Source organism: Rhipicephalus sanguineus, chromosome 5 (genome assembly GCF_013339695.2).
Source record: "Rhipicephalus sanguineus isolate Rsan-2018 chromosome 5, BIME_Rsan_1.4, whole genome shotgun sequence".
NCBI classification, from domain to species: Eukaryota; Metazoa; Arthropoda; class Arachnida; order Ixodida; family Ixodidae; genus Rhipicephalus; species Rhipicephalus sanguineus.
In genome coordinates this window covers 60059638-60072532 of record NC_051180.1, presented here as the reverse complement: position 1 = coordinate 60072532, position 12895 = coordinate 60059638, and the positions used below count along the sequence as shown (strand labels likewise).

Sequence of the window (12895 nt, the reverse complement as noted above, 5' to 3'; positions counted from 1 at the left end):
GCACCCGGAGTTACCGTGTCAGCCTATTAAGTTTCAGAACCAGCGATGACTTCAATCGGCGTGTCGTCATCATTGACCAGGTTGGTTTCTTTTTTTTTTGCTATTTTGTAGACTCCTGCATTCGTCCTCGTCTGTCACGTTTCTTGTCAGCATTAATTTGCTTGTGCTAAATGTAGTCATCACTAGATGCTACAATCTAGTAATCTAGTTATATCTTTAGGTGAGCAGTAAAGAACCCCAGGCGGTCGCAATTTCCGGTGCCCTACACTAGTCTCTCATACTCGTATCATTTTGGGACTTAAAACCCCAATAATTAATACCTAATTAAGTTTAGTTAAGTCTTCCTTTTTTTCTTCTTGCACTACGATTGCAAATGTCCTATTCCCTGCTGCTGCAATCTTGTAAAAGGTGCGAGACTTTAATCAAGCCCTCCTCGCTTTTAGTCTCGCGCCTGAGCAGTGCTCATGGTGACTGTCTAGCATTCTTTAAGGAGTGCGGGTTTTTGGGCTCTTTGGTTGCTATAAATGACTCCTTAGTGCTGGATTGACAGGACATGAAATACTGCAGGACATGCGCATGTCGTGTCGTCGTTCACATCCAGTCTTTCTAACGCCATGGCATCACTTCTATCATGCCTTCTGTGTGTGTATTGGTCTTCTAACGAGTAACCCATCTGTTGCAGGTCGCATGATCCGACGTTCTTCATCGTCTCATCCGCTTGAGCGAATGAGGCGAATGAAGAACACCGCGTCTTGCACAACGATCATACGTAGTAGTGCAGGCATCCGGCACTATTGCGCACGACGTCTGGCCCAACACCGCCCTGCACTGGTCCGCGTAAGTTTAAGCAATCCTCTTGCCTCATGAACTGTTGGGAGTAACGAGCTATTCTTGTGTCATTTCAGCTTGTCAACTTTCGCTTCTGGCAAAAGTTGATTGGGTATTGTTCCCCGGCTGGAGCATGCAGTCTGCTGTGCGGCACCTCTCGTAAGTATGTCGTATACTTCAGGTAATGCATGTACGCAATGTATTCCGCGACTGGTGCCAGTCATGATGGCTTAGCAGCTAAGGCGTCGTGCTTCTAAGCTTGAGGACACGAGTTCAATTACCAGCTACGGATGCTACATTTTAATGTAGGTGAAACTCGGCAACACCAGTGTACAGTACTCGCAGATTGAAGCATGACATTTTTTTTTTCAGTATAACGACTCAATCTCTGTTCAGACATGGGGCTAACCAATGGCTGGGTAAGAACCTACCTAGTAGGGCCCCCCTGCCTAGCTTCTCAGGACCTCAATAAAGTTGTTTACTACTATAGCATAACTACTTCTATGAGCAATTGTCTGCTAAAGCTAAGCAAATGTGGCCACTAGAGCAAATCTGGCTCTAAAGCGAAGGTTGGCTTTCGTACAAGTGTTCACTCAAAATTATGCTGCTATATATGACGTGAACTGTACACCATGAAATTGAAGTACTAGCATTGCTTAACCATAACTAGCACCCAATGATACGATTACAAGTGCGCCTTGTAATCGTATCGTTGTTATGGCATGTAAGACTGCACAATTTAATTAATGTAACTAATCATGCTTGTGTCGTTGCAGCTCTGCAAACTGTTGGTGTCACCAGGGCCACGTGCTACTAACAAGAGGCCATGGACAAGGATTGAGCTGCTTCCCTGGCAATTAACAGAAAACTGACGGTCATTGTTACCAGCTTCATCAGCGGCATCGAATTGGTGTGGTGCGAGAGTAACAGGGCTGGCGAAGGTGGCATACTTTCAACAACCGTTGCCACTTGCCAGTTTTCTTGCGCCATCGAACCTTGAGGTTAATCGTGCAGGGAACCATGTAGCTAAACTTCGGCACAGTTGTTGCCGTGATGGCTCTTCTCCACGATGAAACCGAAAGGGGACTAGTTGGTGTGGCGGCGCATATAGCTTCGGGCTTTGTGAACCTGAAGTCATATACGTCTTTAATGGCAGGTCGTGGCCGCAGCGAAGGACAAGCAACACAACACTCGCAAACACTTAGTTTTACCCTAGGCAGGTCGCGTACAGGACGTCCTCGGGAGGCTGGCGCTGGACTGCAAAGGCCAACATAAGTGGGTACCGGTGCTTGTCATTTGGTGGTTAGTACTGTTCCGGTGCCTGTCTTCGCAAACGTCCACCCACTAAGTCCTGCTGCGGCCACTGTCGCCACACGAGTCGTGTGGCAAGGGGGTACGTTTAGCGGACACTAGGCAGGTTTTAGCTAACACTAGGCATGTTGTAGCTTAATTTTGCAAGTACCCTTGCGTTTTCATCGGGAGGAGGGCCCACTTCGGATTCAGTTGCGCTCCCGGCCACTGTTTCGTGCCGGTTCATTCTGGTACGAAACGTGGTTTCCGCGGGTGCAAGACGGCGTTAGTTTTCTCAACTGCTTCATTGTTGTCGCGTTAACTCAATGCCATAGACTTGTATCAGCAGTCCCAGTGAGTAGTGGCCATGATGGATGCACAGGCGAGTTTTTCTATAACTCTCGGGTCTACGCTTGTTAATAGTCCCTGTAAGTATATTGCAGTCGCTGTCCTACTACGGTCACGCTTGCCCTCCGGTTTGTCTTCAAGCCTGGTCTTCAATGATCCTGACCTTGGAGAAGATCGTGCATGGATCACCAGTATCCCTTGCAGTTCGGATTGGTACGTGCTGTGCATTTACCACATTTTTCCCACTTTCCTTAGTTCAAGAGTTCTCCCCAACTGTCGCTTCAGTTCCCGGTGGCCATATTAGTATGCTCAACACAAGGTGGCTGCCATGTTCCTGCGTGGGTCCATATAAGCCCCAGAGCCAGTGTTCGAGTGCTGTCAAATACGTTCGAGCGCCATCAGGAGAAAGTTCAAATCTTGTTCATACAAGACTTCTGGCCTTCAGGGGCTGCTTTGCAACCTCTCAAATGTATGCTGTAAGCCTGTAAGAGTGGAAGTACAATTGTGAGCAGTACGAGCAAGAACAAGCAAGCGCATGGCGGGGAGATTTGAGGCGGCCACTGTCGGAAGCACTGGAAAGCGTGCTGCGGTTTCGCTAAATGTCGGCACACTTGCCTCTATTGCTGATAAAAAAAAAAACTGCAGCTCATTGCGTATCTCCGGCCACTCGAGAGTATAAGGTGAGTATGACAAGCAGAGCGCGGCAGTGTGCAGTCTATACGTATCATGGTTTTGGGATGTTAAAACCCAGCAATTATTATAGTGTGCAGTCTATAGCTCCATGCAAAATACTGCTTTTTAAAATTGGAATACAGCAAAATAGATTTGAAAGCGGTACTTTGCTGCGTATGAGTGCTACAATAGGTGCTGCAATAACAAGCTCTTGTCCCATTTCACGCATCGTAAAGCTGGACGTGTGGTGGGAGTGCGTTCACGGAAAAGCGTCGCCCTTTCCACTTTATTTTTCAGTGCTACTAGAGTGTAGGCCGAATTGGGGTTCGATGCTATTCGCTGCACGCTTGTGTGTTCTGTCGTAGTGCTCGTGATAGTACATTGCGCATATTCAGGACTACAAACTGCCTCGTATGACATTACAGGTCCTCAACCTGGGCAACCTACTATTGTCTTCGTTTGCACCAAGAGAGCAGACATCTGCCCACCCCCATCGCATTTCCCTGCTGGCACTGAACGGGGTCTTCCTGGTTGACATCCTCTCAACCAACACAGCCTCGCGTGAGAATCTCTTGTACTTTCGAGCAATACGGTGAATGACAATGTGAATATGCTTTAGCAGAGCGTACTGTTACGCGAACTGGTGCATAGCTTAACAAGATCTGTGACGCAAACTGAGAACAAGGAAAGAGAAGACGAGACGCCAGCATCCTTTCCAGTCTCCTCTATCGTTCCGCGTTCTCGGTTTGCACGACAAGCCTTTCATTAAAGGGGCCACGACACCGAATTTTCAATCATGACCAGTGCCATGTGGGTTAATCCTCGTACGTTCACAAACAAGCTGGCGAAATTGCAGTGCATCTAGTCGAGCACCTACTTGATAACTGAACACTGGCGCACTTGTGAACTGTGACGTAACAAAGTGCTTGCTTTGCGAGCATCAGCATTCCGGCGAACGGTTTTGTTCCGCAGCCAGCTGCGCATGCTGTCGAGCTATTTCAGCTTTCTTCAGCTTCACATTGAAACTGAATAAGTTCACAGCTGCTGAAACTTTGCTAGATGACTACTCCGCTCCATCCAGCACATGACGTCGCACACGCCATGGCAAAATGGCAGTTGCCGGCAGTCGTACAGGTTTATAGCCGGTGACTTCGGGCTCATTTCGCACTGAAATAATCTTTTTCAATCCAACCTTCATATATGTACAGGCACAATAGAACCTCTACCTCTATCTTTAGCTAAAAACCACAAATTGGCTGACCATGTCATGGCCCCTTTCAGACAATGGCACACTGGTTAGTTCACATACATCTGTGCTGAAACATGCTGACGTTTCATGGCACTTGCACCCAGTGGCTTCGCAGCTACGGTGTTGCACCAATTCGCACTAGGACGAAAGCCACAATAAATGCATTTAGCGGGGAGCAAAATGCAGACACCTGTGTAGTTGCAAATTTAGGGGCACATTGGGAACTTCATGAAATAGAGCCCCAAGTACAACATGCATGTCGTCTTGCCGCAGTTTTGGGAAATAGAATCTTAAATTTTAATTATTTCTACTTGGGTAACTGTGAGACGTGTTAATGCAGCTTTGCAAAGGGGCGGTAACACCTGGACCATGGACTGCAAAACCAGGAACCACTGACAAGGAGGTGCACCGCCAGCAATTCGTCAAGGACTACTGAAATAACTATCATCGCTGCGAGCTTCGCTAGTGGCACCAAGTTGGCAGGTGAGCCCATGGTAGGCTGGCAAGGGTGGAGCATGTTCGCAGTACATTGCCACTCGCCATAGTTTGCAGCATCACCAAGCTTTGAAGGTTACATGGTAATTTAACATGTTATCCACTGCGTATAGCTTACCCTTGCTCAAGAAGCTTCCACTTATGCTCGGGCTACTTGTGTGAAGTGCACCATTACATTATCCCTTTGCGAGATGCATTGCTGACTGTCTAAAAATGCGTGAAATTTACACAATGTGATGCCAAGGTTATGGAGACCAGACTGAAAGCAAGTGGAAGTGTTGAAATACTGCATTTTACAGCACTTAATTGCAATTACAATGTAAATATGTAATTATTGTGCATTCAGTAATGCTATATTTATTCATAGACTGATTTCAACAACCCGCTCAAATTACATGCTATAGTTATCTGCGGGCAGCGAGCATTTCAAAAAAGGTAAAAAAATCTTAATTCCTGCCAAACTCCCACATCAAACGTCTCGTTAGATGCTGTATTGCCTTCATCAAAGCATTCGTGTAGCAAAATATTCCCACCATAACAAATATAAGGGAACTTTAGGCAACAAGAATTCTCAATATACCATCAGCTCAGTGTTTGCGGTAGTTTCTTGCCAATAGTGCACAGAAAAGTCGAGTCTCCAAATGAGGACGCTGTGTCGAGAAGGGTTATAGGCATGGGCCAGTATTCGAGCACTTCGAATATTCAAACAAATATTACAGTATACGAATTCACTTCGACACGAATTTATATTATTCAAAATTTAGAAGTATTCGAAATAAATAGGTGTATATTAGACTGCATGTAACCTTCCTGTAAAGGTTCTTTCACTGCAATTAGTAGTTCTAGGCCGCGAAAACGCCTGTCCAGGAAAAATCCGCACTGCTGCAAAGCCCCATTTCAAGGTTAAATGAATGTATTGCAATCGCATCGATTAACTTGACGTATTTTACCAGTTCTCACTTGCATCCTACTGAAATTCAAATCCTGTTACTCTTAAGAGTTGCTTCCACTTCACTTCGAACCAAAAAGAATTTACATACGCACGTCGTGTTCAAATTTTAAAAAATGTTGTCCAGGTTGGTACGGTCATAACAAATGTGCTCATTTTTCTTTATAATACGTTATATATACTATTCGATTCGAAATTATTCGCTTCGAACCTATAATTTACTTTTTTCACATCCCTAGTTATGTGCACTCCATATAGCCACCTAGAGTACGTTGTGTATATTAGTAAAACATGTGCATCACGTTGTGCCACGGTTAACAGGCGGCTGGCTTTTCCTTGCAGCTCTGCATCTGGCGCACACAATGGATGATCTCGCAGGTCCTTCGTGTATTTCATCCAGTTCTTACTCTACCAAAGACGACGTCCATGGTTTGACCGTCCCTCATCCGACAGTTTCTTCTCCCTGCTGGTGCCCACTGCGTTCTCTTAAAGGACCTTTGCTCGACGATCTGCAGTCACTTGCGTAAGTACATCTACACTGAGTAACAATAGATATGCAAGGGAAGAATACTAAAACAAGAACACTCTCAACACGGTTTATTGGGGAAAAGTACACGCACATATACACACACTCGAGCTAACTCAAGGGTGCGTGCAAGATATTACAAAAATTCGCAAAACAGTGACTATAAAGAAAAGTGCACAGAAAAATAAGATCTACAACCTGCAGTATAAAGTACAAAGCGATCAAGTAGCACCCAAAAAAAAGTGGATTCTTTGTCAGTTATCTGCACATCTCTTCATGCAAAAGGCTTCGGTTATTTCTAGTGTCAGTTTATTTCTGTGACAAACAAGATCTGTGTTTGTCCAAGAGCACACGCCATTAAACTGAGTTGAGTCAGCACTTGTCTTCTACTCAAGTCTTCGTTTGTTCTATGTGTGCTGAGACTTTCGATAATGGATTCCTACCAACTCTCCCAGTTTCAAATACTATTACTTCAAGAATAGTGCTCAAGGATTCAAATGTGACAATTTAGGGCTAAGCAATGCACAAACTTGTTTCCAGTCCTCGGTTTGTGCCATATCGGTGCGATATCTATGCGAGCGCATGCATCAGTCATTACCTAAGTGGCCATGTTCGCAGCGACATGATACTGTTATCTCGAGCAGTTGCGAATACCAGTCAAGATAGTACTAGAAATTTCGGTGCATCTTTAATCCAGGAGCAATTTGCATCGATCTATCAACATGAAGGTGGCTCACTTTTTTTTCTAGCTTGCCTACTTGTGCACCTGGCACGCGCAAGGGATGTACGTCGTCCACTCCTTGCTCCCCGGAAAATGACGTCGCCGCTAGACCGTCCCTCGGCAGACGGTGTTTCTTCTCCCTGCTAGCACCCACCGCGCCTTCCTGGTGGACCTTTGCTGCGTAATCTGCAATAATTTACGTAAGTATATCTACGTTGTGTATCAAGGGTACAGTGCGCACGGAATCAAATGCAACAATTCAGGAACTTGTTTCCAGTCTTCAGTTCATGTCATGTCAGTGTCATTTCAACGCGAGCACTTGCGTTAGTCAACACTGCCTTTAGCAGCGGGATTCGTAGCGACATGACATGTTGATCTCGAGCAGTTGTGTACACCGCAGCCACCGATTTTGTTTCTGTTAAAATTAGGGGAACAAAAAGCTTAGCAAAGCTGTAGATAGAGAGACATTACATTTTTCATGAATTGAGTGCAGCACTCAAAACATGGTACTTGTGTCCCTGCTCTTTTCTTTAATCAAGCGAAGGAGGAATTTTGAGCTAAGTTGAAGTTCGCAAAACACTTCCATTACAGAGTGAGATTGCCTCAGCCTCTTGGCAAATGTTTGGCAATCTATAGCACTACAAAGTGCAACTTATGACACCACTTTAATTAATAATGAATTTAATACTAATGGTGCGATTACATCTGCCTCATTTTCAGGCTGTTATCTACTCAAAATAACTGAACTTACTCCCTTGCAATGTGTGATAGCATCTGTAATTGATCTCGCTGTGTGACAAGGTGGTGTTCTAAACTTGGTGTTCAAACTAGGCTTGTGCGAATATTCGAGCACAACGAATATTACAGTATTCGAATTCGCTTCAAAACGAATTTAAATTCTAGGAAATTTCGAAGTATTCGAAATAAACAAATAGACATATATAAACCGCATGTACCCCTTGTAAAGGTGGTTTCACTGCAGTGGAGAAGTTATGCCGTGAATACACTTTTCCAAAAGAAATGCGGACTGCCGTGAAGCCCCACTTCAAGGTTGAATGAACATACAGTCATCATCATCATCATCATCATCATCAGCCTGTCTACGCCCACTGCAGGGCAAAGGCCTCTCCCATGTTCCGCCAATCAACCTGGTCCTGTGCTTTCTGTTGCCACGTTATACCTGCAAACTTCTTAATCTCATCTACCCACCTAATTTTCTGTCTTCCCCTCACACGTTTGCCCTCTCTTGGAATCCAGTCAGTTACCCTTAATGACCACCGGTTATCCTGCCGACGTGCTACGTGGCCGGCCCACATCCATTTCTTCTTCTTAATTTCAACTATGATATCCTTAACCCCCGTTTGTTCCCTGACCCACTCTGCTCTCTTCCTGTCTCTTAAGGTTACACCTATCATTTTCCTTTCCATCGCTCGCTGCGTCGTCCTCAATTTAAGTTGAACCCTCTTTGTAAGTCTCCAGGTAAGTCTCCTTTGTAAGTCTCCAGCGATGGCGTAGTGGGTAGAACATCAGCTTCGCATGCAAGAGGTCCGTGGTTCGAATCCCGGTGCCGGACAATTCCCAACCGGATTAAAAAAAAAAAAAATCCGCGTGATCATGGAATTGTGTAAAAAGGCCTGGGGTGCAGCCTCACTGGCGACCACAGCCAGCAATGCACTCCCTCATCAGAGCAGGATTGGCCACCCTGGTGTAGTACTTGGCCACTACCTCCCACATGAATACACCAATTAACCCTCGGCCCTCAGTCCCCAGCGGCTGCGAAGCAACTGACCAAGGCGGCGGTCAGACCTGCGACGCAGCAGAGGGTGCTAAGAATCTCTGGGTCCGGACAGGCCGCCATTGGAATCTGAACTTGGCTACATATAACGCTAGAACTTATCTAGTGAGGCGAGTCTAGCTGTACTATTCGAGAATTAGAGGGTGTAAATGGGATGTAATAGGGCTCAGTGAGGTTAGGAGGGCAACAGGAGGACTATACAGTGCTGAAGAACGGACACGTCCGAGTGCTATCGTGGCCTTAGCTGACAGAAGCGAACTAGGGAGTGGGGGTTCCTTATTCATAAAAATATACGCTGGCAAGATAGAGGAATACTATAGTCATTAATGAGGAGGTGTTATGTATCGTGATTAGTTTAATAAGAGGTACAGGATGAAGGTGATACAGGCCTACGCGCCAACATCCAGACCCACGATGGAATCAACTGGTTGAACGCTTCTACGAGACGTAGGAATCAGCACTGAGTAAGGGAAGAACATACAGTAAAACCTCGTTAATTCAACGGCTACTTACTTGGGACTGCGAAAGACCTAATTATGCGGGTTTTCGAATAAACCAAACATACAAAAAGCGGGATGCAAGGAACTTTGAATTACTGGAAATAATCAGAGGTGGTCGCTTGCTGTTCCTGCTAGTTTGTGGCTACAAAGGTTGTTTTCCAGCAATACATGATCCCAATTTAGCTGCTAAACCACAGAAACGGCGGGCCTCGCTGCTGCCAGCGAAAGAAAGAGGGGAAAAAAACGGTCTCGTGGTCAACTCAAATGCGCGCCTGCGGAAAAAAGATATGCTTCGCTGCAGCACAGTGGTGACACGCGGGAAGCGTGTCACCTGCTCCTCGTAGCGTCAGCGCGTCCATGATGCGACCATTCGCCCATTCTTTCTGTTAAAATAATTCATTAATGACCAGTGTGACGGAATTTGCGATGTGTTCTGGGTGGAAAAGATGATCACTGAAGTTTTCGAACTGAGTTTTCGAAGTAGGCGTTGCAGGCAAGTACTCCGCCAGCAGTGAAGGTCCGCAAATTGCCGGAACAACTGCCAATCGGAGGTTCGCATACATCGTGAATTCGGACAGACCGCCCTTTATTAATTTCTCTATTTTTCCAGAAAGGATGGGTAAATCATGACGCGCCGACGTTGAGAGAAGCATGCGTCATGCTGCCCGCGTATCACCGTTGTGTTGCAGTGAAACAAGTCTTCTTTTCCGCAGGCGCACATTTCAGCTGACAACAAGAACCACCTTTTGTTTTGTTCTTGCACTGGGCAGCAGCGAGGCTGGGATGCTTCATTTGTCACCCATTAGTATCGCTGCATCGCATTGCCTTGTGGCTCCTAAAGGCCATAGTTTCTGTGGATTTGTGGCTTAATCGGGATGGGGAATTGGCACATGGCACCATAGGTCGGCAAAAAATGTGGAGCTCACTCACTCACTCACGAAACATATCTTACCCTTAGGGCTCACTCGGACTCAGGCTCACCAAACTTTTCCTCATTCGGACTCACTCGGACTCAGACTCACTATAATGTTTCTCAACTGGACTCACTCGGACTCAGACTCACCAAAATATAATTCACTCGAACTCACTCAGACTCACGGCTCGATCTGAGTCTGAGTGAGACGACTCATGAGTCCACCAGCCTATAATTAGCCTTTTTCTACGATAATGTCAATGCTCTTCAACGCCAATATCTCGCATAATCGGTGCGCTACTTAGCCCCTTTTGATCTCGTACCTTCAAATACGAGTTATCTGAGTTTGTAGTTCAATAAGAACCTTTTTATTGAAAGAGATGACTCACACGAGATATATTTATCATTAACTTCCCGTGAAAGTTTGCGGGGGGGGGGGGGGTCAAGGCACCTCCTCCCCCTCTCCCTCCTCATCTCACGCCTCTGATCAATAAATATTGAGCTGACGTATGAACGGTAGCGCGTTCAAGTATGCGGGACTACACGTGAGTATAAACGTGAGCCAACATAAGACTGATAGTAATGCTGAAGTTGAGTAGACAGGACCATAGGTCGGCAAAAAATGTGGAGCTCACTCACTCACTCACTCATGCAATATATTTTGCCCTTAGGGCTTACTCGGACTCAGACTCGCCAAAATTTTCCTCAACCGGACTCACTCGGACTCAGACTCACCAAAATTTTTCCCAACCGAACTCACTCGGACTCAGACTCACAAAACTTTTACTCACTCGGACTCACTCAGACTCACGTCTCGATATGAGTCTGAGTGAGTCTGAGTGAGTTGACTCATGAGTGAGTTTGCCGACCTATGCATGGCACCAAAAGTTTTGAATTAACCGGCCTGGTACTGACCCCCGCTTCAAATTATCCACTCAAATTTACATTGCGAAACACGGGACCACAGAAATCCTTCTAATTATGCGGGATTTCGAAATAACCGAGTCAGAATGAATGAGGTTTTACTGTATTCCCCTCACATCGATTCATGATTTTTTAAGTTTAAAAGCTTGTTATGCCGGCTTATATGCTATAAGTATAGTAAATTTTAAAACATATTTTACAGTTTATCACTTCCATTCTACCGAAAGTCAAATCCTGCTACTACTCAAAGTTGCTTCCACTGCGTATGCCTTGTTTCAACTTTAAAAATATTGCGCTGGTTAGTTGGGTCATGACAAATATGCCCATTTTTTCTTTATAATACGTGATACACACTATTAGAATTCGCTTCGTAATTCGCTTCGACCAAATCACTATTCGCTTCGAATTCGCTTCGGACCTAGAATTTACTATTCGCACAAGCCTAGTTAAAACTAGTATATAACAGGTGGCTTTTTCCTTCTAGCTTGCCAACCTCTGCATCTCGTGCTTGCAACCAACGATCTCGCCGGTCCTTTGCGTACATCGTCTAGTCTTTGCTTCATGAACTTCCTTGGTCTAACAGCCTTCAGACGAGTATTTGATCTCTCCGCTTGGTGGTCTGCAGTGACTCGGGCAAGTACATTCTTTCTTTCTGGTGGTGCTTTAGTGGGCTGTGTTTGCATATTGCCAAGTGATAGTAAGCCTTCATCTAATGAAATATTATGCAGCGTTGGGGACGATCATCTCCTGGAATCTGGTCTTACCAGATCGTGTTAAGGAGAGTAGTAGAAATTTTGTAATGTGCCTGAGCGCAGACTCCCGGAGCATTGCAGTATATGCACGTTGGTCCAACTTCATCGTGCGAAATCAGCACTGATAATGAATTTCGAGATCATGTGCATGTCAGCAAAAAGATGTTCATGAGCATGTATACCTGTACCTGCTGTCCCACGTATCTACGTGGTTTGAGGCGTAAAATAATTCGAGCAAGTCTGGTAAAAAGAATTCGTTGATCAGATCAGTACTTATTAAAATTCTTCCAAATGGTCCCCTTGTGCATGTATACACCGCTGCCAATTGATTCCAACGCAGCAAAGCCTCCCTCAGTCGGGCGCCACAACTTATCACAGAATGACAGCCCGGTAAAATGGTGGGAACACCATTTAAAATGGCCTTTCAGGCTTCTCTTGAGCGTCCAGGCTTCTCTTGATCGCATCACGGCTGATGCAGCCCTGATGTGAAGCAGGCAAACGTCTTGCTGTGCGCAAAGCTCAAGAAAAGCCTGAAATGTCAGTTTTTACGATTATACTGGCTGTCGGTCTGCCATAAGTCGCATCATCTGACTTTCAGGGAGCATTTGCAGCGTGGGAATCGCATTGGAAGTGGTGTATCTATGCCCAAGGAGACCATTTCGAAGAATTTTATATGTACAGATCGCATCAATTCCTTTTAACAGACCCAGTCTCATTACTCTACAGACAAACCCTTTCTGTTCCTGCACTTCCCATTTTAGTTTAGTAGGACGGACAATTGAACTGGTCGGTATGGCTTCATAATTACGAAATGTCACCACGAACTAGGACTAAATCACGGAGGAACACGCTAAACACAAGTACCTGAATGGGTTCAGGTTCTTTTTTTTTTTTTTTTTTTGGGGGGGGGGGGGGTATGGGGAGGGGGCTATC

At 45.5% G+C, this 12895-nt stretch overlaps 1 long non-coding RNA gene across 1 annotated transcript; it reads left to right on the top strand.

Annotated features, from left to right (window-relative positions):
* Window positions 1-3429: 3429 nt before the first annotated feature.
* Window positions 3430-11846, top strand: LOC125758729 (uncharacterized). The gene is made up of 4 exons (XR_007416360.1): window positions 3430-3699; window positions 4728-4870; window positions 6174-6354; window positions 11695-11846. It is a non-coding gene; the product is annotated as an uncharacterized LOC125758729 (long non-coding RNA).
* The last annotated feature ends 1049 nt before the right edge of the window (window positions 11847-12895 follow it).